This window comes from Lynx rufus, unplaced genomic scaffold (genome assembly GCF_022079265.1).
Source record: "Lynx rufus isolate CCGP_SWC_20201006 ecotype Redwood Valley unplaced genomic scaffold, mLynRuf1.p SCAF_12, whole genome shotgun sequence".
Taxonomy (NCBI): Eukaryota; Metazoa; Chordata; class Mammalia; order Carnivora; family Felidae; genus Lynx; species Lynx rufus.
In genome coordinates, this window is record NW_025814826.1 from 57,900,716 (window position 1) to 57,927,921 (window position 27,206).

At 51.2% G+C, this 27,206-nt stretch overlaps 1 pseudogene; it reads right to left on the reverse strand.

Annotated features, from left to right (window-relative positions):
• Positions 1–1,344: 1,344 nt before the first annotated feature.
• On the reverse strand, positions 1,345–20,753 carry LOC124507566 (endosome-associated-trafficking regulator 1-like; annotated as a pseudogene).
• Positions 20,754–27,206: the final 6,453 nt, after the last annotated feature.

The following is a 27,206-nucleotide window of genomic DNA, read 5'->3' on the forward strand; positions in this document are numbered from 1 at the left end:
TTCTGAATAATGAAAGGTGGTCTAGGTCTGAAAGATATTAAACTACCTTATAAAGCTAAAATAAATGAAGCAGTTTGGTAAATGGTGTGTGAGTAGAACACAGACCCATGAAACCGTGTGAAACAGCCAGAAATATATCCAAATATACGCAGAAATTTAGGTCGTGATTAAGAGGACATTTCAGATCAGTGGGAGAAAAGGAGGTGATTTAATAAGTGGTGTTAGGTTTAGACAAGTGGTAGCCATCTAAAACAAAGTTCAGGTCCATTCTTAGTTACTTCTACCGAGATAAACTCCAGGTGGAGAAAATATCTACATTTTTTAAAACCCCACTGTAAAAGTATTTTTAAAAAGACGTGGGAGATTTTATTTAAATAGTATCCAAATGGGGAAGGACTTTGTGTGTGTGTGTGTGTGTTTGAGTTTTACAATTTATTAAATAGGAAAGCTGTCCATTTGAACAGAAGAGAGGAAATCTATTAAAAAAAAAAAACCATCTAGAGAAAAGTGGCCAAAAAGGGGTATGGTGCGTGTGGTGCCCCCCCTACATTGGAAAGCAGCTGGAAAAGCACCCTGGGAGACCTCGTGATGACCCAGGAAGCCTGCGCACACACTCTAAATCCCTGAATTCCAAACTTGATTGTACGAGATGCCACTTGCAACGTGCATCAAAACCCTCCAGCCAAAGCAGCCTTTCAAGTCTGAAGGCCCACAGATGCCTTGAGATGGTTCCACACAGTGGCGCGCCCACGTGACCTGGGACCCCGCGGAAGGACAGCAGCGCCCCCACTCGGGGCATCCCGGCTCAGGTCTCCAACTGTACGAGCCGCCCCTGACCCCGACGCCCCAGGAGTGGACTCTGAGCCAGCCGGGGCACCAAGTGAGGTCAAGGAGGCACTAGGGCCTTGGCAGGCGAGCACGGAGCTGCGGCTCACCTACCCCCTCTCCTTACGGAATCGAGGACGATCGACTGAACTTACCTTACGATTAACATTCTGGAATGACGACGGAAAACACTTACTACGGAACGGTCGTGTTCATGTTTAGTCACTTCAAAACACCACCGGCTTTCACCGAAACGTCTTCTGAAGGAGCACTAGTCCGTCATGTAGCAGGAGCTCACCAGGAAGGGGCGCATAGAAACCGGGTGCAGCTCTCACACGCGGGGGGCTCTTCGCTGTCCCTGGCTGCCAGCGCTGTTTAGGTCATGAAATCAGCGGCACGATCAATACTTTGGCTACGGCCGAGGACCCCGTACTTAAAGACACAAAGGCATTTTCAAGCCCAGCGAGCGGCGGCGGCCGGGCGGAAGCAGGGCTGCGACCTGGAGGCACCTCACGGCTCTCAAGACTCCTCTTCCTCATCTTGCATTTCGGAAATTCTGTCCAAGGATTGAAGGATTTCGGCAACACGATTCAACGCTTCAGCTCCAGAAACCAGCTGCCGGATGGAGGAGTGGGCGTTGTTCCTGCGGACGCGAAGGTTCCGCGAGGCCACGTGGGTGTTCTGCCTCGCCCCCTGCAGGCGCGGCGCCCTGGCCCGACCGCAAGGCCGCCTTCTCGCGCTTGAAGTTCGAGACCTAGGCCTGCAGCGAGCTTCTGTCCCGCTTCGGTTTCAGGATGGGACCTCCCGCCCTTACGGCCCGTTTTGCCATCAGCGCCAGGTGCTGCTGCCCCTGCGGGACCACTGACTCCAGATCTCGGCCGTCACTTTCCGCCTTTATCGTTTTCGCTTCCGGCTTCCGCTCCGGCGTCCTCCCCGTTTCTGCTTGAGTTTCGGAGAAGCTCTGGACCTCAGGCGGCTTTCCTCTCGGCCTAGGATTTTCAGCTTTCAGCGCTTCGTGGCGTATCTGCAGCGTCCGCGGGCGCCTGTCCCCCAGAGACTCTCCGGGAGCCGCGAAGTGTGCGCCGGGGCTCCCCGCCGGAGAGAGAGGCAGGCGCGGGAGTCAGGGTCGCTCAGCATCCACGGGGGCAGGGTCTCGGGCCCCACCAGCTCCCACGGGGTGGAGGAGGAGGAGCCGTACGTGCTCCACACTGGACGGCGAGTAGGCCCCGATCCACCCCTCGTCCTCATCCGGAAGGTCACCAGCCCCTGTAGGGTCCTCGAAAGACGGCTGCTGCTATGCCAGGCCGTACCCCACGGTCTGGGGGGTTGGGGAGCTGCGGCCCAGTCCCGGCAGGTGCCTTGCGGGTTCCTTTGAATAAATCCTGTTGTTGGCGGTGTCTTCTCCCGACAGGCCCGGGTTCTGGGTTTTCAGAAACTCTCTGAAGGAGAACGGATCGGCCTCTGCAAGATCTTCAAGCTGATCGATCTCCAAAATGTGCCTCCTGGGCTCCTGGCGGGCCTTGCGTAGTGCATCTCCCCCTTTCCGTAGCCAAAATCTGGAGCCCGTCCCGGCGGGTCGGGGGCGGCCTCGGGGCCCGGCGTGCTCGGCCGCTCACCGTCCGGAGTATGACGAGGCCCCCGGCTCGTGACATCTGGGGGGGGACGCCAGGGCAGCGCGCATAACCGGTCGTTGCGGGCCCGGCCCTCCCTAACCCGGCCGCGGGGGCTCCGCCCGAGTCCCCCGCCCCTGTCGCCCGCCGCCCAGCCCAGGACTTTGTCTTTTTAAACCTGACACGAAAGTTCAGACTCCACATAAGAAAAGAAGCTTGGCATAAATTGTTTCATGAAATCAAACATTTCTAGGGGCACCAGGTGGCTCAGTCAGTTAAGTGCTCTGGTCACGATCTCACGTTTCACAGGTTCGAGCCCTGCCTCTGGCTCTGTGCTGGCAGTGGGGAGTCTGCTTGGGACTCTCTCTCTCCCTCTCTCTCTGCCCCTGCCCCACTCACTCTCGCTCTCTGAAAAATAAACGAAGACTAGCAACTCAGAAGAGTAAGGCATGAACAGAGCTCTGAGTTCAGAGAAAACTAAGTAACAGTGGCCTTTAAACATATGGAGGGTGCTCACCCTCACCGTTGGGGGGAAAAACACCACAAATTACAACTTCCGTGACAGATCATGTTCACCTGTTAAACTGGGCAAAATAAAGACGTCTGCGAACCTGCCGTTAAGGGGAGATACCAGCACTCGCCATCACTGGTGTTGGAAGGCACAGCCTCTTGGCAAAGCCATTTAGTGAGCTCTCTCAAAAAGGAAAATGCGCTAACCCCTGACCAGGGACACCACTGCTCAGCATTCATCCTGCACACACATTCACGCCTTTGCTCAGGGACGTGTGCGTAAGGACATTATGGGTAGTACAAGATCAGAAATAACTTACATATGTATCTACAGAGGACAGGTTAAATGAGATGCCAGGCACTCTTACAGTGAAACACTCTGTGGCCTTTAAAAGCAACGCGACGGGGGGCGCCTGGGTGGCGCAGTCGGTTAAGCGTCCGACTTCAGCCAGGTCACGATCTCGCGGTCCGTGAGTTCGAGCCCCGCGTCAGGCTCTGGGCTGATGGCTCGGAGCCTGGAGCCTGTTTCCGATTCTGTGTCTCCCTCTCTCTCTGCCCCTCCCCCGTTCATGCTCTGTCTCTCTCTGTCCCAAAAAATAAATAAATGTTAAAAGCAACGCGACGGCTCTATAATGACATGTGACAAGCTCCTAAATGTACAAATTGTTATCATCTCCGGCTGGGGCTTCCACACTCAGGGACAGAGACTCAGGGAGAGGAGCAGGAATTTGATTTTACTATACATACTTCTGGAGCATTTAACTTACAAAAATTTTTTTAATGTCTATTTATTTTTGAGAGAGACAGAGCGTGAGCAGGGGAGGGGCAGAGAGAGAGAAGACACAGAATCCAAAGCGCAGGCTCCAGGCTCTGAGGTATTAGCACAGAGCCTGATGTGGGACTAGAACTCATGAGTCGTGAGATCACGACCTGAGCTGAAGTTGGATACTTAACCGACGGAGCCACCCAGGTGCCCCTGGTATATTTAACTTTTTAAAATCATGGACATATGTTATTTTTTATTTATTTTTAATTTTTTAACTTTTTTTTTTATTGTTAAGAGACAGGGAGAGACAGAGCATGAGCAGGGGAGGGGCAGAGAGAGGGGGAGACACAGAATCCGAAGCAGGCTCCAGGCTCCGAGCTGTCAGCACAGAGCCGGACGAGGGGCTCCAACTCACAAACCTGATGATGACCTGAGCCGAAGTCAGACGCTCAACCGACTGAGCCACCCAGGCGCCCCGGACGTATGTTCCTTTTTAAAACTATATTTAAATCATTGTAAAGAAAAGAGAGAAAGTCTGAGAGCAGAGTTGGGCTCAAGATATACTATCTGTGTGGTGACGGGTAAGTTGTTTAATGTCTCTGGGCTCTTTCGCTTTATCGGTAATACACTCGTGGTCTATTTGAATTCCTAGGCCCTGGCCTCTTAGACACTCCCAGTAAAGCAAATACAGGGCAGTGCTGTGATTAGAACCCAGGTCGGTTCGGCTACGTTCATTCTTCCATTTCATTCCTTTGTCCATTCAACAAATTCCTGTAATTTTTTTTTTTAACGTACTTAACAGAGACAATTGAAATGTTTGCTATAGGCCAGGCAATGTTTGCTATGGGCCAGGCAAGTTACTGACTTGTTTAATCTGCACTACAACCCCCTATGGCAGTTACCGTTACTGTCTTAGTCTACAGATAGGGAAACTGAGGCACAGAGAAGTGAAGTAACTTGCCCCAGCCCCGTGTCTGGTAGGTGGCCTGGTGAATGCCATTATTGCCAGGCAGGCCGCGGAGCCTGAGCTCTTTCTACGGCACCCCATGGAGGGTGGGGCATGGGGTCCCCAGGTCAGTGTGGGGGTACTCATAGCGCTAGGAGGGGCTGTGAGGTGATGGGCCTGGAATCTTCTTCCCCTCTTGAACACCTGCTCATGGAACAGCCTGACCCATCCAGCCCCTCCACCTCTTTGAGTAGGGCTGGGGAAGAGAGCAGAAGAGGCTTTCTGGTGTCCAGAAAACGTGAGTTCCCACAAGCCGAGTGGATGCCCGGAAAGTACCAGAGCTTGAGCTGTCTTGCAAGGGCCAGGGAACCCCAGAGACAAGCAGCTGAGGGGGGCGATGAGGGGCCAGGGGTCAAAGCAGGTCTCCCCAAGGACGGAACCACGGTGAGGCGTCGTGGAAATGACCACCACCACGGGCAGCTGTATGTTCAGGACGGGAGCTCTGGGAACGATCTGGGTTCCTCGTATCTACTGGGGAGATGTGGGCACATAGATGGCAAACAGGGCCACGGGAGTGGCCGAGCCTACCAGGGAGAGCGTGTGGCAGGGTGACAAGAGCCCCCAGGAGCATCACCATTTGAGAAACAGGCAGACGAAGACGGTTCACAAAGAAGATGTGAAAAGGATGGTCAGAAGGATGGGAAGAGGGGCGCCTGGGTGGCGCAGTCGGTTAAGCGTCCGACTTCAGCCAGGTCACGATCTCGCGGTCCGTGAGTTCGAGCCCCGCGTCGGGCTCTGGGCTGATGGCTCAGAGCCTGGAGCCTGTTTCCGATTCTGTGTCTCCCTCTCTCTCTGCCCCTCCCCCGTTCATGCTCTGTCTCTCTCTGTCCCAAAAATAAATAAACGTTGAAAAAAAAATTAAAAAAAAAAGAAGGATGGGAAGAGAACGGGAGGAGAGGGTGTGACCCTCTTTCATGACGGCTGCCGACAGAAGCCCTGAAAATGTCCTGTTCAGATATGGACAGTTTCTTCTCCAAGGTGAACTGGAGAAAGAATTATTTGAACAATGGAGCAGTTTTCGGCTGGCACTTCCCTTGTTTTCTATTCTTACAGAGATGACACATTTTCCCATATGTTGTTTTGGCAGAGATCTCTGCCTAAACACGTTTACACACACATACACGTATATTTGCAGGCGCACATATTTAAATCAATTAAGCTAATATTTATTGAATCTCGGTTGTGTGCAAAGCACGGCACCTCCCAGGGGTCTGCCAGGATGTGACGGCGATGTGCTAAACGCCAAGATCCAACTGTGAGCCCAGACGGATGGGTTCCCCAAACAGGTGTGTGTCCTTCGTGCAGGACTTCAGAGAAGCCTTTACCAAACTGTGCATCAGACTTAGTTGGTTGGTTCGCTGGACCCAATCCTGGGGCAGAGAAACCCACCTTCCCCGAAAACCTCCTGCTGAGTGAGAAACCAGCTCTTGTCTTGTTGAAGCCACTGATACTCGGTGTCTGTGAATGTTAGAATCCTAATTAGTACTTACAGACATATGGCCCAGAATCACTGCAGAGAAAGGGCAGCCGCCTGTGAAAGATGTCCCCTGCTACGCTGCCCAGGATGGCTCTCGGTTTTGTAACGCTGCTTATTAAATTTCCTGGAACCCAAGTTGCTGTTCCGCGCTCGACCCTCCCTCCGCCTTTGCACCTGCTCTGCCTCTTGGGCCGATCACGTCACGGGGTGTTCCAGACGCGCAGACCACGCGTGCAAGAGGCAAGAGGGAGGGCAGCACTGCCAGGGGAGGTCAAAGTGGTGCAGCCCCTGGGGATGCAGAGCTGGTGGGGGGAGGGGGAAGGGAGAAGAGAGGAGGGAGGAGGGAGGCTGTAGGTCAAGATGTTTTTAGGTGGAGTTGGAAATAATCCTGAGGCAGAGGGCAATCATTTGGAAAGAGTGAGGAATGCTCCTCCTTTGGAGACTGATTTTTAAGGGGTGAAAATAAGTGAGCATCTTCCTTTAAGGTTTCTTTTGCTTCTACAATACCGGAAAGAAGTTTGGCAAGTTGGGGAGGAGAGGTGTCACTCAAATGCTGTCCTGTTGCTGTGGGAAGGGACACAGGATATGATGATAGCACATCCATAGGGGACCCAGGTGACCTGGCAAGATTATGCCCAAAATAGCTTTTATTTGGGAGCAGGTTCATGTTGCTTAATATAATTTTTAACGTTCTAATTATGGGGAAAGTCCTAACATAGGCAAAAATGACACAATGGTCTCCCGAAACAGCATGAACTCAGGATAATCCTGTCTTATTCCCACTGCTATCCATCTCCCCTCCCTTATTTTAAATTCTTTTTTTTTTTTAAGTTTATTTATTTTGAGAGAGACAGAGAGAGAGTGTGTGTGTGAACAGTGGAGGGGCAGAGAAGGAGGAAGAGAGAGAATCCCAAGCAGGATTCTGCACTGACAGCTTGGAGCCCAATGAGGGCCTTGATGTCACCAACTGTGAGATCGTGACCTGAGCTGACACGAAGAGTCCAACGTTCAACTGACTGAGCCTGCCAGGCGCCCCTCCCCTCCCTTATTTTAAAGCCAATACTGGGCGTCGTATTACATGATCCATAAATATAGCATTTTAATATGTATCTCTGAAACATAATAAACATAACCACAAGGCCATTATGACGTTAAAAATGATTTTTAAAATATCAATGATTGTATGGATGGTGTTCAAATATTTAATTATTTAGTAAATGTATTAAAAAAAATTTTTTTTAACGTTTATTTATTTTTGAGACAGAGAGAGACAGAGCATGAACGTGGGAGGGTCAGAGAGAGAGGGAGACACAGAATCTAAAACAGGCTCCAGGCTCTGAGCCATCAGCACAGAGCCTGACGCGGGGCTCGAACTCACGGACCGCGAGATCGTGACCTGGCTGAAGTCGGACGCTTAACCTACTGAGCCACCCAGGCGCCCCTGGTAAATGTATTTTTTTAATGTTTATGTAGTTTTGAGAGAGAGAGAGAGAGACAGAGCACGAGCCGGGGAGGGCCAGAGAGAGACGGAGACACAGAATCCAAAGCAGGCTCCAGGCTCTGAGCTGTCGGCACAGAGCCCGACGTGGGGCTCGAACTCACAAACCCGGAGATCGTGACCTGAGCGGAAGTCAGACACTTAACCCACTGAGCCATGCGGGGGCCCCCGTCAATGTACTTTTATTTACAATTCTTCCGTTTGAGTCAGATCTAGACAAGACCCACGCATTGTGATTGGTTAATATGTCATTGAAGTATCCTTTAATGTACAGATTTCCCGTCTGCCTCTCTCTTTTTTAACCCTTGCAATTTATTTGCAGAAGAAACCAGTTTTTGCTTGGGCCCCGGAGAGCCTCTCCCGTGTGGACTTTGCTACTTGCATGTTCACGTGCTCGAGTATACCCTCCATATTTCCCATGAATTGGTCGTTTCATCTAGAGCTGCGGCATCCCATATGGTAGCCACCAGCCAAAACCAGAATAAATTAGGTGAAATTTCAGCTGCTCGGCAGCCACATGTGACTCTCCTGCCACATCAGACAGTACAGATTATAGAACACGTCCATCATCCGGGCAAAAACTTCTCCTGGACATTTAAAGGCTGAGAAGCTTACCTAAAATGTAATTTTTTTGGAAGACCGTTTCATCAGGACATTAGCCTTTGACGCTATAGCATCCTTTGTTCCCTGGGAGAAAAATGTCTTTGGAGTAAGTGACCCCAAGGTCAGCCCCTCTGGTATTCCCTCTCTCCATCCAGGCATCTCGGAGTCCTCCTCGAGACTTTCCTCTCCCCTGGTTTGTATTGTTGCGTTTACCCCCTAAGCGCCTCTCAAATCAGTCCCCTTGTCTCTATTTTTGGAGCGAACACTCTGCCCCAGGTCACTTTATCTCCGAGAAACCGAAATGCTCTCTGCTGGGTCTCCCGAGGTCACATCGGCCTGCACCTGGTGCCTTCTCTGCAGGACAGCGGCAGGAGCTCGGTGCTCAGAGCACTGGAACATTCCCGTCTGGATCAGGAACGCGCTTACCACGGGGCCCACCGTGCAGTGAACAGTGACGCAGAGGAAGGCGCAAAATGCTGGGACCGGTGCAGTGAAATTGAGGACCCGGCCAGAGTCCTGCTCACAGCACCCTTCCGGGTTTTCCAGTACCTCCAGGATTAAACCTTGTAACCTGGTTAGGCAGGATTGACACTTTAGCTGCGGGATCCTGGGGAGGCCCCAGGGGCTCTGGGGGAGGAGGAGCCAGGCCCCTTGAGGAGTGCTCAGGGGGCTGAGGCAGCGGCTGAATTTTTCAAATGCTGCGTATTTCGGTATTGTAACGGACCCGTTCAGCCCAAACAGCGTACCTGGCGAGTTTTTGTCCGTGTACCCCCAATCTCTTATTCTGCCGTGCTGGCTTTATCTGGTTGCTGGAACTTTCTTTTATTTATTTATTTCTCTATTTATTTATTTAATTGATTTTTTTTTTTCTATTTGAGATAGAGAGAGAGCACGAGGGGGGCAAGGGGAGAGAGGGAGGGAGGCAGAAGATCCGAAGCGGGCTCCGTGCTGACAGCCGACAGCCCAACGCGGGGCTCGAACTCAGGAACCATGAGATCATGGCCTGAGCTGAAGTCAGACCCTCAACCGACCGAGTCAGCCAGGCCCCCCAAGTTGCTGGAACTTTCTATACTCCCTCCAGGCAAAGGACATTCCCTTCCCCAATTCCTACTCATTCTTCAGTTTCCCGGTGAAGGTTCATCTCCTCAGGGAAGGCCTCCCCGACTGCCTCCCCGACCGCCTCCCAGGCCATGAGCTTCCTCTTTCATCCTCCAAAGAAAATGTGTTTCCTCCTTGCTCCGTTTCTGATTTTATACATGTTTTTGGTTTTGCTCGACATTATATTCCTGACTCGTGATGGTGCATAGTAGGTGTGCCGTGTCATTTTTGTTGAATAAAATGAGAATGGAATGAGTAGCCTGAACTTTTAATATTCGGTGTCATTTGCTGTGCTGGGTATTTTCTTTTTTCGTTTTGTAATTAGTTGGCGTCATTGATTTACAAGCCACGGTTTATCTTTTGTGGACAAACTGTTTCTGTGCCTAATTTGTGACCTGGGGGATCTGGCTCATTCTCATGCCACAGAGGCCCCTTTGCTCATCTGTAGCTACTCAAACACCTGGCCCTCAATGGCACCCACTGCACAGTGAAGGAGCCGACGAATGTTGCCAGTGTGGATATAAGAATCACACCCGTGCAGTGAACAGTGACGCAGAGGAAGGCACAAAATGCTGGGACCGGTGCAGTAAAATTGAGGACCCGGCCAGAGTTTTGTTTACTGAGTCCTGCTCTAGCTTCTGGGCCGTGGGAGTGAAAAAGACAGAGTAGATGCCCACCTTCCAGGAGGAGGGAGCTTATTTTCCAGGGGAGAAAGGCATACTCTAATCTGGTAGATAAATGAACAATAACAACTTAGATCACGTCCAGTTTTGAGAAGAACATGGAGTGATTGGATAGAAACCAGGAGTGGTGTGGGGGGGGTCTACTGTAGAGAATGGTCAGGGGAGGCTTCCTGGAGGAAGCGACATTTGAGCAGAGCCATGAAGGGTGAGAAGGATGAGGACACAGCCGCCGAAGAGCCCGGGTTGGGGAGAGCCAGGCGGTGGGAGGAAAGCCAGGCGGGGGAAATAGTCAAGTGCAGAGGACCGGAGCTGGGAAAGAGCCAGCAGGTGACTCGGGGAAGATGACCTCAGCCTCAGTTTTCTCATCCATAAAATGGTAACAGGGGCACCTACCAACTGCAGAGGCTGCAGCTATCATTGTCGAGATTATGATTATCATTTAGTTCAGGAGAGGTTTCAACAGAGCAAATAAATGCTTTCACCCAGACCAGACAACAGATTCATTAGTTGTATGTTGTGACTTCCCCTGGAGAATATGGTTTAGGCTCTAGAACTCGTAATGACACTAGACCCTTACCTCGCCCGCCTCCACACGCATGGACACATGCACGCATATCCACACACAAGTACACATATACACAGCATGTACGAGGGGTTTCGGTTAGTGGCTGTCGGATTCCTGTTCCCGAACACCACCTTAGAGACAGTGCAGATTTTGGCATTTCAGGCTTCAAGCTTTCAGCTCATCCCCAACGCCCCCCACACCCCTTCCTTGTAAATCTGTGGGAGGAGCAGGGGGGGTGGGGCTGGGGGTGGGGACCAAGCCACTTAATCAGCTGGGAAGTCTCCTCAAAAGCCCCTCTGCCTCAATCCGCAGGGAGACCAGGGGACAACTTGCAACACAAGTTGGGTCCTTAAAAGGCAGCACATGGGGCGCCTGGGTGGCGCAGTCGGTTAAGCGTCCGACTTCAGCCAGGTCACGATCTCACGGTCTGTGAGTTCGAGCCCCGCGTCAGGCTCTGGGCTGATGGCTCGGAGCCTGGAGCCTGTTTCCGATTCTGTGTCTCCCTCTCTCTGCCCCTCCCCCGTTCATGCTCTGTCTCTCTCTGTCCCAAAAATAAATAAAAAACGTTGAAAAAAAAAAAAAAAGGCAGCACAGAGACCAAGCCGGGGCGAAGGGAAGGCATCCTGGCAGGTGAGAGCATCACCTGTGGGGTGGGGAGAAACAGGTGTTTCCTGGGGAAAGCAGCAGCTGCAGGGAAGAGAAAGGTCTACAGGGAACAGCAAAGGCAAAAAAAATAAAAAAAGAAAAGAAAAAGAAAGAAAGAGAAAAAAAATCAAGACAGAGATGATTCCACCTCTTTTTAAATTATGGACGCGCTCCGGGGACTCAGAATCCAGAGGGCTTTCCTGTGTTAGGGGGCTGTGGGGACACCACGCGATACTGGGTATTACGCTTCCTTCTCTCCGTTCACAGCCAATACCATCCTCTCAGCTGCTCCGACCAAAACTGTGCGGTCATCCTTGACTTCGTCCCACATCTCACATGCCACATTCATCCCATCTGGAAAGCCCACCGGTTCGACCTTCAGAAGGTATCCAGAACCCGAGCAGACCCCCTCTCCCCACCCCCACCGCATCACCTGTCACGCGGCTCAGGGAGAGGCTCTCCCTCCAGGTGTCCTCTTTCAACCCATGCCCCTCTGCAGTCTGGCCCAGCACCTGGCCAGAGCGACCCTGTTCCTCGGAGGCCCCCTTGCTTGCAAAGCCAAATGCGAAGTCCCGGGAGGGGCCCTAGCAACATCCAGAAGCTACCATGTGCCCAGCTGAGGTTGTATGGTGACATGAACGTGTCCTGTGTGCCCTTGCCCAGAAGTGTGTGGGTGTCAGGTGTGTGGGTGTATTCGTTTCCTATTACTGCTATATCAAACGATCAGAGCATCATAGCTTAAAACAACAGAAATGTATCCTGTCTCAACTCCGGAGGTCCGAAGTCCGAAATCAACATTGCTGGGCCAAACCCCAAGACTCTAGGGGAGAATCCATTCCTTGCCTCTTCCAGCTTCTGGTGGCTGCCTGGCATTCTTTGGCCATGAATCTAATCTTGTCTCCATGGTCACATTGCCTCCCGTTCTGGGTGTGTCTAATCTCCCACTGCCTCTCTCTTGTGAGGACACTTGTCATGGCACTCAGGGCTCACCCAGATGAGCCAGGAAAATCTTCATTTCAGGATTCTTAACTTCATCACAGTGTGGTCCAATGAGATGCAAAGAGACCGCTTTGTTGGGCCTCCTTGCAAAGACTATGTGTTTTTCCCCGGAAAACAGTAACGAGTAAAGATTCGTGATCAAGAAGTTCTGAAGCTGAAGATTAAAGCACAGAGGAAGGAAAGGCCTGAAGAAGCAGAGAGAAATGGGGCCAGCATCCTCATGACCTTTATGAGCTCCTGGATCACACAGAGCCTGAAGCCCTTCTCGTCCACCTCTGGTCTTTTCAGTTATGAGACCCAGTAATTTCCTCTTTCTTTTAAGCCAGTTTGAACTGGATGTTCTGTCACTTACACCAAAAAGAGTTCTTATTGATATTCTCTTTAAACCTCAAATTCTTACCTAAAAATAGGTTATAAATATCTTACAGAATTATGATAAAATTTAATTTTTTAATGCTCATTATTTATTTTTGAGAGAGAGAGAGAGCAGAGGAGGGGCAGAGAGAGAGGGAGGCACAGAGTCCAAAGCAGGCTTCAGGCTCCGAGCCGTCAGCACAGAGCCCGACGTGGGGCTCGAACCCACGAACCGCGAGATCAGGACCTGAGCTGAAGCCAGACGGAGGCTCAACTGATGGGGCTACCCAGGCACTCCCAGAATTCTGATAAAATTTAAATGAAATGACATGTATAACACATATATGTTAATTCCTGGCACATAAAAATTCTCCTTGTGAATGATGGCTGTTAATATTTAACACTTGACCATCACAAGAGAAGAACTAGATCTTACATCAAGCTGGTATGTTTGGGTTATAGTTACTAAAATCTAGGATCTGGGGCGGAATCTGGGAGACATGGGAGCAGAGCTGACGCGTTCCCTGTGGCTGACCGTTTACCTAATGGCGTGTTCACTAATTGTCAAGTGTCTCGGGGGGCTGCAGGGGGGTCTTGTTCTCATCAGGAGCTCATGGTTTCTCTTGTCAAGGTAAGTTCAGCATCTATTAGTCAGGCGCCTTCGATATTCCCAGAGCAGGGCTGGGGACTGGAGATCCAACAGGAGGGAGAAGCGTGAGTTCAGGCTGCAGCAGGACTCACAGTCTGATGGAGGAGGCGCAGGCGAATCGATAATCACATGAAGGTGGAGTGCAGGCTGGGGTGCTGGGTGGGGTGAGATGGTGGAGGATCCAGGGCAATCTGGGAGGGCTTCTGGGAGGCGGCGATGTTGGCACTGAGACCTGAAAGACACACAGGAGCTTATGAAATAAAGAGCATTTTGAGCGGAGAAAACTTCATGTGCCTGTGACACAGGGAGTATATTCTGGGCTGAATTGTGTCCCCACACTCCCCATTCGTGTGTCGAAACCCTAACCCCCCATATGATGGCATTTGGAGGTGGGGACTTTAAGGAGGTAATTAAGGCTAAATGAGTCACAAGGGTGGGGTCCTAATCCAATATGACTGGGGTCCTCACCAAAAGAGGCTCAGACACCAGGGATGCGTGTGCCCAGAGCCAAGACCACAGGAAGACAGAGGCAGAAGACGGCCATCGACAAGCCCAGGGGAGAAGCCTCAGGAGAATCCCACCTTGACATCCTCGATCTTGGACTCCGGCCTCCAGAGATGTGAGCGAATCGGTTTCAGTTGTGTAAGTCACCCGGTCTATGGCAGCCTTAACAGACTCACACCGAGTATGAGAAGTCTGGGGACGCCCGGCCAGGACAGAAGGAGATGGGGGTGGGGTGTGGGGGGTATGTCACATCCCACAGGCCGACTTAGGGATTTTTTGGTCTTTATTACAGGAGCCGTTGAAGTATTATTAGGGCAGAAGTGATGAGTATATAGAATCTACACATACGTAGAAATTGAAGCTCACTTTGAGAAAGTAAGAGGATTTTGAATCTGCCCTTATTGTGTTTTTTTTTTAATTTTTAAAATATTTATTTTTGAGGGAGAGAGAGAGAGAGAGACAGAGTATGAGTGGGGGAGGGGCAGAGAGAGAGGGAGACACAGAATCCAAAGCAGGCTCCAGGCTCTGAGCTGTCAGCACAGAGCCCGATGCCGGGCTCGAACTCACGGACCTGAGATCATTCATGACCTGAGCTGAAGTCGGATGTTTAATCGACTGAGCCACCAAGGCGCCCCTGCCCTTCTTGTGTTCGGTTTGTCTGCCTCTCCTTGGAGTGTGACGGGGGGGCTGGAATTGCCCTCTTGGCTGCTGAGTCACGTTGCCCAACTGGTGCTTGATGCTATTCCTCGAGTGAATAATGGCGAGATTTATGGGTCGGTGGGTATCTCGAGGGTCCAGAGGGAGGAGAGATTGCTCTGCCTGGTTGGCTGGAGAAGGTAGGACTTCGGACCAGCTACGGAATTTGTGGGACCCAGTGCAAAATGGAAATCTAAGGCCGCTTGTTTGAAAATGATTAGGAGTTTTAAGACCGTGACAGCAGGGCATTAACTCAACCGTGGGTCCTTGCGAGCTCAGGGGGCTGTGTGACGGCACAGATCGCAGATCTAGGAAGCCAGCCCTGGTTGGAGTACATCCTGGAAAGCTTCATGGAGGAGGAGGCAGCATTTGAGCTGGATTAGATCTGGGCCTGGGGAGCGACCTTCTCAGACAGAGGGATGGAATGGTATAGGCAAGAAGGTGGATAAGCACACCTCCCGATATGAGCCCAGAGGTCATGGGCGGACACTCTCTTTCACTGTTTAAAAAAAAAAAAATCTGTCTGAGGCTCATTTCTCCGAGCCCTATTTTGGGGTGGGTTTCATTAATAACAGATGAATTCTGGCTCTGGGGACACCAGAGGTAATTTTTCACTTTTATTAGGGCTTGATGAGCGCTAAGCGTCATGCAGAAGCCCAGCCCCGTTTTTAAATGGGCTCTTTTCCATCCCGCTCCTTCGCAAGCAAACAAAGGCCACCAGCGAGGAAGGCCTGGCTCGATCACAGAGCGCTGGCACGGTGCCTTTCGACGTCAGCAGCTGTGCCCCCGGCATCTGCCGTGCTGAGGTCCTGGTGTGGCACACTACCTTGTGTTCGTCATGGTCTGGGGGCTGGCATAATGGGGAACCCTGCCAGGAGGGGGCCTGGCCGGAGTAAACCGACGGAGGGTAGCTCTGGGGGCTTCACCGGTAAGAGGTTCGTCGTACTCATACGAGTTTCCTCGGGCCACCATAACAGCCACGATCTTGGAGGCTCACGCAGAAACGCACCGTATCAAAGTTCCGGAAGCTACAAGCTGAGCATGAGAGTCAGCAGGGCTGTGCTCCCTCTGAAGGCTCTAGGGAAGAATCCTTCCCGTCTTTCTCTCGCTTCTGATGGTTGCCGGCCGTCCTGGCCGTTCCCTGGCTTGGCATCACTCCTGTGACCATCCCCCTTGTCATAAGGCATTCTTCTCTCTGTCTCTGCGTCCCAATTTCCCTCCTCTTTTGAGGACACCGGTTACGGCACCCTAATGTAGTAGGACCTCATCCACAAAGACTCAGTTTCCAAATAAGGTCACGTTCACAGGTACTGGGGGTTAGGACTTGATTATATATTTTGTGGGGGGGACACAATTCAACTCACAGCTCGGGTCTCCTTTCCTCCCAAGATACTAAGAATCACAAGGAACATCTGCAGGGGGCCCTGCACTTCACAAAATGTTTCTTTGTTTTTAATTTTCTTTTTTTTCTTAGCGTTTATTTTTGAGAGAGAGCACGTGTGCATGTGTGCACGTGCGAGGGTGGGGAGGGACCGAGAGAGAGAGGATCTGACACGGGCTCTGCGCTGACAGCAGGGAGCCCGACGCGGGGCTCGAACTCATAAATCGTGAGATCGTGACCTGAGCCAAAGTTGGACGCTTAACTGATGGAGCCACCCAGGCGCCCCCACAAATGTTTTTCTAAACCCTCTGCCCTCTCTCCTTTGCTCAGCAGCTCTGTCAGGTAGATTGGGAGGAAGCCCTGTGCCCATTTTACAGCCAGGATAATTGAGTTGTAAAACATTTTAAGTCGCAGCAAGGGACACATAGACAGCGGTTAGAAATATTTAGGGAAAACCCACGAATTGGGTGGTGGGAGGAAAGAAGGAGGTAAGGTGGGCAAGAGAACTGGAGACATGAGACGGGCCAGTCACTCTGAGAAATGCTCCCGAGAAAGGTTTGGGGATCACATTCTTGTCTCTGTAACGCATCAGCCACAGCTCAACATTTATTGAATGTTCACCGTGTGGCAGGCACTGTGCTAAGCCCTGTAACCAAATCCTTGATTTAATCCTTACATCTGCCCGGTGCCGTGGGCTTGATTACTACCTCCCTGGTCACAGGAGGGAGCTGAGTGAGACCCAAGCGGGTAAATGGAGAAGCCAGTAGTCGAAAGTCAAAGCTTACACTCCGTCACTGGGCCATTCTCACTGCTGACAGTGGCCCACACGTGTGGGCCAGTGAGTGTCCTATCAGACCTGCTGGGCGCTGTGGCGGGGCATTAGTGTGGATGGGCAGGAGCTCAGAGTCCCATGTAATGGGGAGAGGAGCCCAGGCTTGTGGAGGTATCTGTCACACGGGTTGGGAATGAAGGTATAGTCTGGGTACCAAAGTGCTATAAGGATCTAGACTAGGGGTGACAAACTTTTCCTGTTAAGGGCCAGACAGGAAATACTTCAAGCTTTGCAGGCCATATAGTCTCTATCACAACTACCCCACATATAATATGCAAATGAACGAGCGTGGCTGTGTTCCAATAAAACTTTATTGACACTGAAATTGGAATCTCATATGATTTTCCTATGTCATGAATACTATTTTTCTTTTCTGTTTATCGGTTCCTCTGCTGTCTCCTACTCATTGAAAAATGCAAAACCCACTCTTAGCCTGAGGCCGCTCAAAACCAGGCAGGGGAACGGATTTGGCCAGGGGGCCGTGGTTTGCGGAAACATCTGAGGACTTGGCCCTGTTGGAGGCTATCGGAGAATATGGCCAGGGCGCGACACTTTCCATTAAAACTGTGACAGGAGCAAAAGGGGCCACGTGAGTGCTGTGATTTCTGACGAGTGCGTTTCGTGTAGCGGATCCCCGAATGACCTGGCCTTCATGATGGCACCGTGATAAGTGACACAGAGGTTCTGCCTTAGGAACCCTGAGCCGGGTGTGCAGATAAATGCGCCTTCCTAGAGCTCTTGCTGTCAGGAACACCCCGGTTCCGGGAACCTGCTAAGGGGTCCAGCAGCTGCGCATTGTGATGGAAGCCAGTCTTGGGCCTGGGAGGAAGGTGTTCGGGCGGGAGCTGCCCTAGGAATGATGCAGTTTGGGTGGGTTACAGAGGCCTGTGATGTGTGGCACCACTGAGCAGGGGGGTGTGCAGGCTGTGGGTCGTAGGGCCTCCCTGCTCTTGAGCAGGAAGGAGGGAGAGTGAGCCCGCCCTCTCATTTTCCAGATCCATGCAGATCACCATCTTTTCCGGAGTGGCCCCCGGGTCCCGGAGAACTTGCCGGGCCCTTTGCTGGAAGTGGGGTGCTGCTTTCACGTTCCAGCACCAGCTGTGTGACCTTGGACAAGGTGCTGAAGCCCAGTGAGTCTCGGCTTCCTCATGTCTCCCCACGGGACGGACCGTGACCCTCTGGTGGTAGGTGGTAGGGTGGTCGGGAGGATGTAGATGGGACAGTGCAAGGTGCCTCGCTCCCCGGAGATCCTCTGTGAGGGGTGGCAGCGACAGGCCACACGTCTGCCAGGCTCAGACGCCGCTGTCATCGAAGGTCACTGAAAATTTGGCCTTAAGGGACAACGTCCTTTGCCACCAAGTCTTGGAGTTAGATTTCTCCTTCTTTCTTGGCGTCCAGCCCCTGGGGAAGGTTAACTTTGTAAATTCTCTTCGAGACGCAAAACCCACCGGGCCGTCTCTGCCTCTCCCTCCCCCAACCCCATCCCTTCCTGGGGCAGACAGAAGGAACTCATCAGACATTCGAAGGCGGGAACTGCACTTTTTCAACAATTGAGACAAAAAGAAAAAAAAAACCGAAATTAAATCCAGCAATTAAGTTCTAATTGCACAATTACTTCACTTCGTGGCTCTGTGCCAAGGTTGGGAGCCTAGCTCCCACAAATGGTGTTTTTGTGCAGACTTGGGGAGGAGGAGGTGAGGGAAAGGGGGCTAAGGAGGTGATATCTGGGGACAGGGCAACAAAGGCCACTGACCCAATGCCAGCATTCTAACTGTTGGGGTGGGGGGTGGGGGCTGGGCTGGGGAACCCGAGGGCCTCTTTAGAACTAAAATGGTGAATACGGTGAACTCTGGGCTTTCTTTAAGCAAATTTTGTGTTCTAGGGAGAACCCATCCTGGCAGGCCTGGGGTAGGCACCCTTCTGTTCACACCTGGGGTGGGGATATTCTGTCTTCACACCTGGGGTGGGGCCCTTCTCTGTTCACACCTGAGGAGAGGGCCCCTTTTCTGTTCACACCTGGGGTGGGGCCCTTCTCTGTTTACAGCTGACATGTGGATCTTTCTCTGTTCACACCTGGGGTGGGGACCTTTCTCTGTTCACACCTGAGGAGGGGGAACTTCTCTGTTCACACCTGGGGTGGGGACCCTTCTCTGTTCACCTCTGAGGTGGAGATCCTTCTCTGTTCACACCTGAGGAGGGGCCCCTTCTCTGTTCACACTTGGGGTGGGGCCCTTCTCTGTTCACATCTGAGGTGGAGATCCTTCTCTGTTCACACCTGAGGAGGGGGCCCTTCTCTGTTCACACCTGGGTTGGGGGCCCTTCTCTCTTCACAGCTGACCCGGGGACCTTCTTTGTAGACAGGGAGTTTCAGGGCCTTGTGGTTGACTCTGGGGCAAGGAGCCACGGCAGTACCCAGGCCAGGCCACCCCTCAAGGCTTCTAGAGAGCCAGGAGGGGCTTGTGAGGGTCAGCCTCCAGGTCGATCTATATTCGTACCCTGGAAGAGGTGGGGGAAAGAGAATCTGCTGCTCCAGTCAGTGGATTCCATGGGCCACTTCTCTGCCTCTCGCCCACTCACCCGCTCATCCATTTACTCACACGTTTGCCAACTGCCGAATTCTTCCACGAACATTTATGGGGCATCTAGCACGTAGAAGTTACTCTGCAAGCCAGGAAGATGGAGGGTGGACCCTGTCTGTTCTTTAAAGGACACTAATCCCATTAGACCAAGGCCCCACCCTCCTGACCCCATCTAACCCTAATCACCTCCCAAGGGCCCCACCTCCGAACATCATCACACTGGGGGTTAGGGGTTCAGCATATAAATTTGGAGGAGACACAAACATTGAGCCCATAGCACCTACAATGGGCCACCCATGGTGCTTTCCCCGGTAATTGCTAAAACCTTATAAAATCCCTCTAAGGTACATATGACTATCGCTTCCATTTTGCGGACGAGGAAACCAGTACTTAGGGAAGGTTAAGACGCTCTCCTCCTCAAGGTCCTAGAGTAAATCAATCTGGGACGTCTGAGACTAGAATCCAACTCAGTTTTGATTCAGAAGCCTGTACCTTTTCATGACCTGTAGGTAGAAAGCGATACGTGTCCCAGGAGAGATGAAGTCACATCACGAGTCATGGAAACACAGATACAAACAAAAACACTTGGTATCCCAGCTCTTCCCCTCCTCTCGGTGGAGGAGTTAAAGGCAACGTGGGAAAAACAAAGATGTGTTCCTGGTGCCACCGCTGAGGAGGGTGGCAGGTTTGACCCCTCTGGTAGGAGCCCCCGCACCTTGGCTGAGCCTTTGGGGCAGCAACACGGGGCGTCCCGGGCTTGTACCAGCTGAGACCCTGCCACGTCACCCAAGTGTGCCAAAATCACGCTCCGGTGGGTTGCCAACGATGAAGAATTGCTCGGGAGGGAAATTCCACATTATACGTTGCAGCCAAGACAAGAGTTCCGGAACCCCAGCTATAAAATAAATCAAACACAGGCGTAACCACCTCCTGCACCGTTCAGAGGAATCTTCCAGATCAGAGCCACAGAGGGAAGTGGAAGGGGAATGGGCCTCTGAGTCTCCCCGGTGATCGTCTCGCTGCCCCTGCATTCCCAGCCCTACCTGCTGCTGTCTCTTCTCCAGATGAGCTGATGTTCAGCCACACGGCACTGGGTTCCCCCACTGCCCCCCCGAGCCCCGACCCCGTCCTCCCAGATGCTCCTCCTCTGCTTGTCCCCCTGGCAAGCTCCTTCTTCAAGGGCCTGCTTGAGAATCACCTCCCTTGGAAAGCCTTTCTCAACCCCATCCTTCCCCAAGACCATGCATTGCTTCTTTTCCTATAATCAGCCCCAGGGCACTGCCTTCGAGGTCACAGGCCGAGCCAGACCCGGGCCAAATCCCAGCTCTGCTACATTCTCTGTGAACGTGGACCTGGGATCTCACTTCTCTGAGCCTCCGTCTCCTTATCTGTGAGCTGGAGGTAATTCCGAGACCCCACGGGGCTGCTATTCTCAGCGGAATGCTTCTTGAGTGTCCCCTGCGTGCCAGGCATCGTGCTAAGCTGCGAGGTCACCGTGGCAAACAAGACGGGCGGTGTTTTCTGAGGCGTTGATGGGGTAGTTTATGAAACGGGCTGAGCACCGTTCCCGAAACTTAGGATAAGCTCAGTAAATCGGTCGTTAGGATCATGGTCCCGCAGGATTTTGAGCAGACTTCCGCTGCGAGACTTTTTGCACCGTCCTAGAATTCCTGGTGCGTATGCGTTCTCCTGTGCAGGTGGTGAGCACCCCCGTGTAGTGACGGTGTCATCTCTGACTCCCATGGAGTTTGTCCTGCTGCCAAAAGGGAATTGCTTTTCAGAAAATTTGGAACGGGTCGGGAGCCTGGGCGGCTCGGTCGGTTAAGCGTCTGTCTTCAGCTCAGGTCATGATCTCATGGTTCGTGGGTTCAAGCCCTGCGTCGGGCTGTTGCGGATTCTGTGTCTCCCTCTCTCTCTCTGCCCCTCCCCTGTTCCCACTCTCTCTCTCTCTCTCTCTCTCTCTCTCTCTCTCCCCAGAATGAATAAACATTTAAAAAAAGTTAAAAAGAAAAACTGGAATGAGAGTGAATCTCCGTGTCCCCTTTTTTCTCTCTGGCTCCCGCCCCCTGAGATGTTGCACGTCTGGATTAAACCAAAGCTGGGTTTTCCAGTTCCCTCCTCCAAACAAAGCTCTGAGACAGAGAGAGAAAGAGAGAGAGGGAGAGAGAGAAAGGGAGGAGGGGAGGGAGGCAGTGAGAGAAGGGGTGCGGGGGTGTTGAAGGGAAGGAAACGGAGACACCGGAAGGGCACAGGGATGGGGACAGGTGACAGCAAACACAGCTTATCTGGGAGGGTGCACTGGATGGCCCCTTTCCGCAATCACTGCTCTGCCCCGGTACAGTCCCCCTTCTCTCTCCCTCTCCTCTCCCCGGGGCTGTGATGACATCTCCTCACCGAGCTCCCAGGCTCCAGGCCTGCCCCGCTCCAGACCATCCAGCACCCTGCTGTCCTTAGAACCTTTCCGTGGATATCCGTCCTTTCTATGGTAATCTAACGGCGTCATCCTCTGCTCTCAAGAGTCCTCAATGGCTCCCCAGTCCCCTGAGAATCAAGCCAGGGCTCTGTGGAATTTCATTTAAGACCCTCAGTGCTCTGGTTCCTGACTCTGGCCGTCATTTATCCCCATTGTCATTGCCAAGCCTCCACCCTCCCACCACCCTGCCCTGTACCCTGTCTTCCTCGCATCCTGAAGTTCCCGTAGCTCCCTGATTGGGTTTCTTGGTTCTCCCTTCCCTTTTGGCAGACATCTACTTATTTTTCAAGGTTCTGTCCAGACATTACAGTCTCCAGGAAGCCTCTCCCGACTCCCACACCCCTGGCTCCCTGGACGATTATCCACTGGAAGCAGCACAGACTCCCCGCTCGGCTCTGGCCACACTCGAGCGCACTTTGTCACCGTAGCTAGCCCTTCCCGGGCGCCTACTGGCCGTCAGCGTTGGACTAAGCACCTTACATCATGATGTAACTCGAGGTCTCAAAACCACCCATGACGTAGGTGTTGCTGTTCCCATCTTCATTTTAAGAAGAGGGCGCTAAAGGACCAGCAAAAGTGATTAACTTGCCTGGGATCACACAGCCAGTGAGTTCAGAGTTGACATTTGAACCCAGGTCTGTCCAATTCCAAAGCCCGTGCCCTTCATTTCTGTTCTCTGGAGCAGAGAACTCCAGACGGTGATCTCTTTGAGTTAGGGACGAGTTCTCTCTGTCCTTGCATCCCCAGCACTGAGCACAGTACTTAGCACCTAAGAAAACTTCACAAAAATTCATTGGATGGATTGGCGATGATTATGCCCGTTTTCCAGATAAGGAGACCGAGGCTCAGAATTATTAAACAATGTGCTGAAGGCCACCCCACTAGCAGGTGGCTGATCTGGAATTAGGACCCAGGTCTTCTCTGTGTGCAGGTGGTGCTGACTTCACCACCCCACACCGTCCAGGGGACCTTCTCCCTCATCAGGAAAGCTATAGTTTGGAGCTTGAAACATCAGCATTGACAGTAATCACCATTATAACCACCTACAGCTTCCTTTTTCCATGGCTAACGCCAGTGCTGGAACAGCGTCACGGGAACAGACGCGGGGCTGTGGGAGGAGTGAACAGGGGAGGACCAGCCCAAACGCGATGTAGTCAGCAGCAGTAGCAACATGGCCTCCAGCACTGATGGCCCGCGGTGGGGGAGGTGCTGTGCTAAGTGCTCTATGAGCGCGAGCACATTGAGCCTCCATGACCAGAGGGACTGTGTGGACCACTGTTTGAAGACGGGGTAACAGAGGTGGAGTAACTTGTCTGGAGTCTGTGGAAACCCAAGTCTATCCTCTCTGGCCCTGCAGCCCATGCTCTTTACCCTGTGCACACAGTCTTCCTTCTGGTCCTTCTTTGCCCTGCTGAAATTTGCCATCAGCTGGACAGAGCCATGGTGTCAGTCTGGCCACTGGCATCCAATGAGGGCGCCATATTGAAAGTAGAACCAACGTGCAGCTGTTGCCTCAGTGAGGAGCCCCGACTCTCCCAGGGTGCCGAGGAGAGTGATAACTTGTGGGGCTCCTGCTGCTGGTCTGAATCGACCAAAAACGCCTTACGGAGGCGACACTTAGCCACCCCTGGGTAAGAGGCGATAGACAGCGTGTGGGTCTTTTGTGGCCGGGGAGATTCTTGGACAGTAAGGGGAGGACGACATTGGGAAACTATCGACAACCTCTAACCTGTCATTTCCAAAATCTGTAGAAACAACATCACAATAAACAGACAGCAAAGGAGACAGAAAACATGGCAGTTGATGCCCATCTAGTTAGACAGACTTTCCATGTAGGTGGGAGGAGCTCAGGGCTAAGGAATGCCTTGTGTCTTCTCCCCACAATGAAATAAACCAAAGTAAACTCATACACCCTCCCAACTACTCCCTGACTCCTGACATTCCCTTCTCCTGGGACACAGTCCATCTTTTCACTGTTAGAGATAGTTTTATTTTATGTTTAAAAAAAAATTTTTTTTAATGTTTATTTATTTATTTTTGAGAGAGAGAGAGAGAGAGAGAGAGAGCAGGGCAGGGGCAGAGAGAGCGGGAGACATAGAATCCGAAGCAGGCTCCAGGCTCGGAGCCATCAACACAGATTCCGACGAGGGGCTCACAGCCACGAGACGTGAGATCATGACCGGAGCCGAAGTCAGCTGCTTAACGAACTGAGCCACCCAGGCGCCCCACGATAGTTCATTTTCAAAACTCATGTTGCCGTCGGTGTTAAAAAGGAGAAAGGTAATGCATGTGCCTTGTAAAAGAAATTCAAACAGCACAGAGAGGCCTACAATGCAAAGCAAGTCTCACTCCTACTCCAATCTCATTTCTTGAGCCCTACATTCTTCCTTAGAGCCTTTGGAGGGAGCATGGCCCCAGTGACACCTTGGTTTCTGACTTCTAGGTTCCAGAACTGTGAAAGAATAAATTGCTAAATGTTGTAATATACCTAGTTTGGGATCATTTATTACCACACCCTGAGAAACTAATACAAAGATTGAATATGTTAACACTTGTAAGGAGATAGAACAGTGAGTGGCCATCGTAAGGACTGTATGTTTGTTAAATGAATTATTTTTTAAGAGCCTCACGGCAATTCCCTGAGATAGGTGTTATTTTTTACGCCCATTTTATTGAGGAGAAAACTGAGGCTTAGGTCAAGCGCAGAAATGAATGCGGTAACTTCCCTATCCCGTAACTCATTTTCCCAGGCTGTATAATTTTAAAATGTCTCATTCAACCAAAGCTTCCTTAATATTTTATGACACCCTTTAAACATGGACTGGGAAATAATAGAAAATCAGTTTTGTTCTGGAAAGGCCAGGCTTAAGCTGCAGAAGCCAATCAACCCCGGACCCCAGTCTCTGACTCATGCACAGTCTGGTGTGGCTCTTCAGGGCAGCTGTCCTCTCTGCCGTGGTCCCCTGAAGGACGCTGCCCCATTTTGTAGGACACCGTCTTAACCCATGGCTTCCACTATGGGGAAATGGAGCGTGACGCATTGATGGGATTTTCGTTCCTTGGCCTGAACTGGTCACATGGGCATCAGCTTATCTGCAGCGCTTACTGGGACCTGTGGTCTTTCCAGGTGCCTAGGGAGCGGAAAATGATACAGGATTCGGTGAACATCTGGCCTTAGCTTGGTCCCGGCCTCCAGGTATTAAAGCCATGTGTTGAGATAATTTTGCTTAACAGATCTCCATTGTGGAATTGCTTTTTTTTTTTTTTTTTTTTTACACTTTGTTTTTCCTTTAGTTGAGTCTCCTCCTCTTTCCCTCTCTCTTTATCCCCCAGGTAAGGAGAGTCAGAATCGCTCACTTAGGAGGCGCCTGGGTGGCTCAGGTGCTTAAGCGGCTGACTTTGGCTCAGGTCATGATCTTGTGGTTTGTGGGTTCGAGCCCCGCATCGGGCTCTGTGCTGACAGCTCAGAGCCTGGAGTCTGCTTCGGATTCTGTGTCTCCCTATCTCTGCCCCTTCCCTGCTTGTGCTCTCTCTCTCTCTCTCTCTCAAAAATGAATATGAGCTTCAAAAAAAAAAAAAAAAGAATCACTCACTTACCCTTGGGTTTCACCTGATGTGAGAATGTAAGTGCCCTCCAGGAAATCAAAGGTACTGCCTCACTAAGAAGCTGAAGGAATAGCTTTTCTGTAATTACATCTAGAAGGTCAGTCTTGCAGGGAATCGATGCGGTAAACAGTAGTAAGAGGTGTGGATAATTAAGGGTCTCAATTAGAGGCGGAAACTGCATGGCCTCAGTTAAAGAGATAAATTAACATCTAAGGAAGGGTGTTCGATACAAATAGCAAATTACCCTTTTTATGCCTATAAGCAAGGGCAGTACTACGGGTTTCTGGGAACTTGACAATGTAGGCATTTTCCCAGGGGCTGGTCCCTTGTGGGTGCTGGGGTGGTGGTAGGCAGAGATTTTCAGCAGTCCTGGATCCTTTCCGTGGGAGCTTGGATGGTGCCCGTTAAGCATTTATTAGCACTTGCTGTGTGCACAAAGAAATAGACAGGCATACTTTGGAGATATGTGGGTTTAATTCCAGACTATTGCAAGAAAGTAAATAACGCAATAAAGCGAATCAAATAAATTTTGTTTTTTGTTTCCTAGGGCATGTAAAACTTGTTTACGCTATACTGTAGTCTATTAAGTGTGCAGTGGCACATTTTTTATGTCTAAAAAATTAACGTCCATACCTTAATTAAAAAGTACTTTATGGTTAAAAAAAAATGCTAACCGTCATGTGTTTTCAGTGAGACATAGTCACGGATCATGGATCACTGATCACCATAAAAAGTACAATAATGATGAAAAGGTTTGAATGTTGCAAGAATTACCCAAATGGGACACAGACATAAAGTGAGCACATACTGTTAGAAGAAGGCACCAACAGACTTGTTTGACGTAAAGTTGCCACAAACCTTTAATTTGTAAAAAAGGTGCAGCATCTGTGAAGGCAAAGCACATTAAGGTGAGGTGTGCCTGTCGCAGGTGCGACCGAGGAGAGAGAGCTACATGTGCTGAGTGCATTTTGTGGGGCTGTGAATAAACACCCCAAGCTGTCTTGCTTCCCCCGGGGACCGGCAGCTGACGTTGCAGATGGGTTGTCTTGCTGAAGAGACTCCCGTGCCAAGTTCTCAACCCTGTCTGCCGTCTTAGGTCTTGTGGAGGGAGGGGCAGGAAAGATTCATTGCCATGACATCCAGGAGAAAGTTCAAGTGTTTGATAGAATAGTTTATTAAGCATCAGGAAGAAGGGACGCCTGGGTGGCTCAGTCGGTTAAGCGTCCGACTTCGGCTCAGGTCATGATCTCATACTTCATGGGTTCGAGCCCCGCGTCGGGCTCTGTGCTGACAGCTCAGAGCCTGGAGCCTGCTCCTGATTCTGTGCCTCCCTCTCTCTCTGCTCGCGCTCTGTCTCTCTCTCTCTCTCAAAAATAAATAAATGTTAAAAAAAATTAGAAAAAAAAGGGCATCAGGAAGAATAATTCTTGATTGGAAAAACTAGTGAAATCTGAGGCCAGGAATTTTAATGGTAATCAAACAGAAAATAGTGAGAAGAACTATTATTTATTGAACATTTGTACACTGAGCGCATAGCAACTATTCAATACACGTTTTCTTTTTCTTTTTTTTTTAAATTTTTTTTTAACGTTTATTTTATTTTTTTGAGACAGAGAGAGACAGAGCATGAACGGGGGAGGGTCAGAGAGAGGGAGACACAGAATCTGAAACAGGCTCCAGGCTCCGAGCTGTCAGCACAGAGCCCGACGCGGGGCTCGAACTCACGGACTGCGAGATCATGACCTGAGCCGAAGTTGGCCGCTTAACCGACTGAGCCACCCAGGCACCCCGCGTTTTCTTTTTCTTAAGAACATGTTTATTTATTTTTGAGAGGCAGAGAGAGTGTA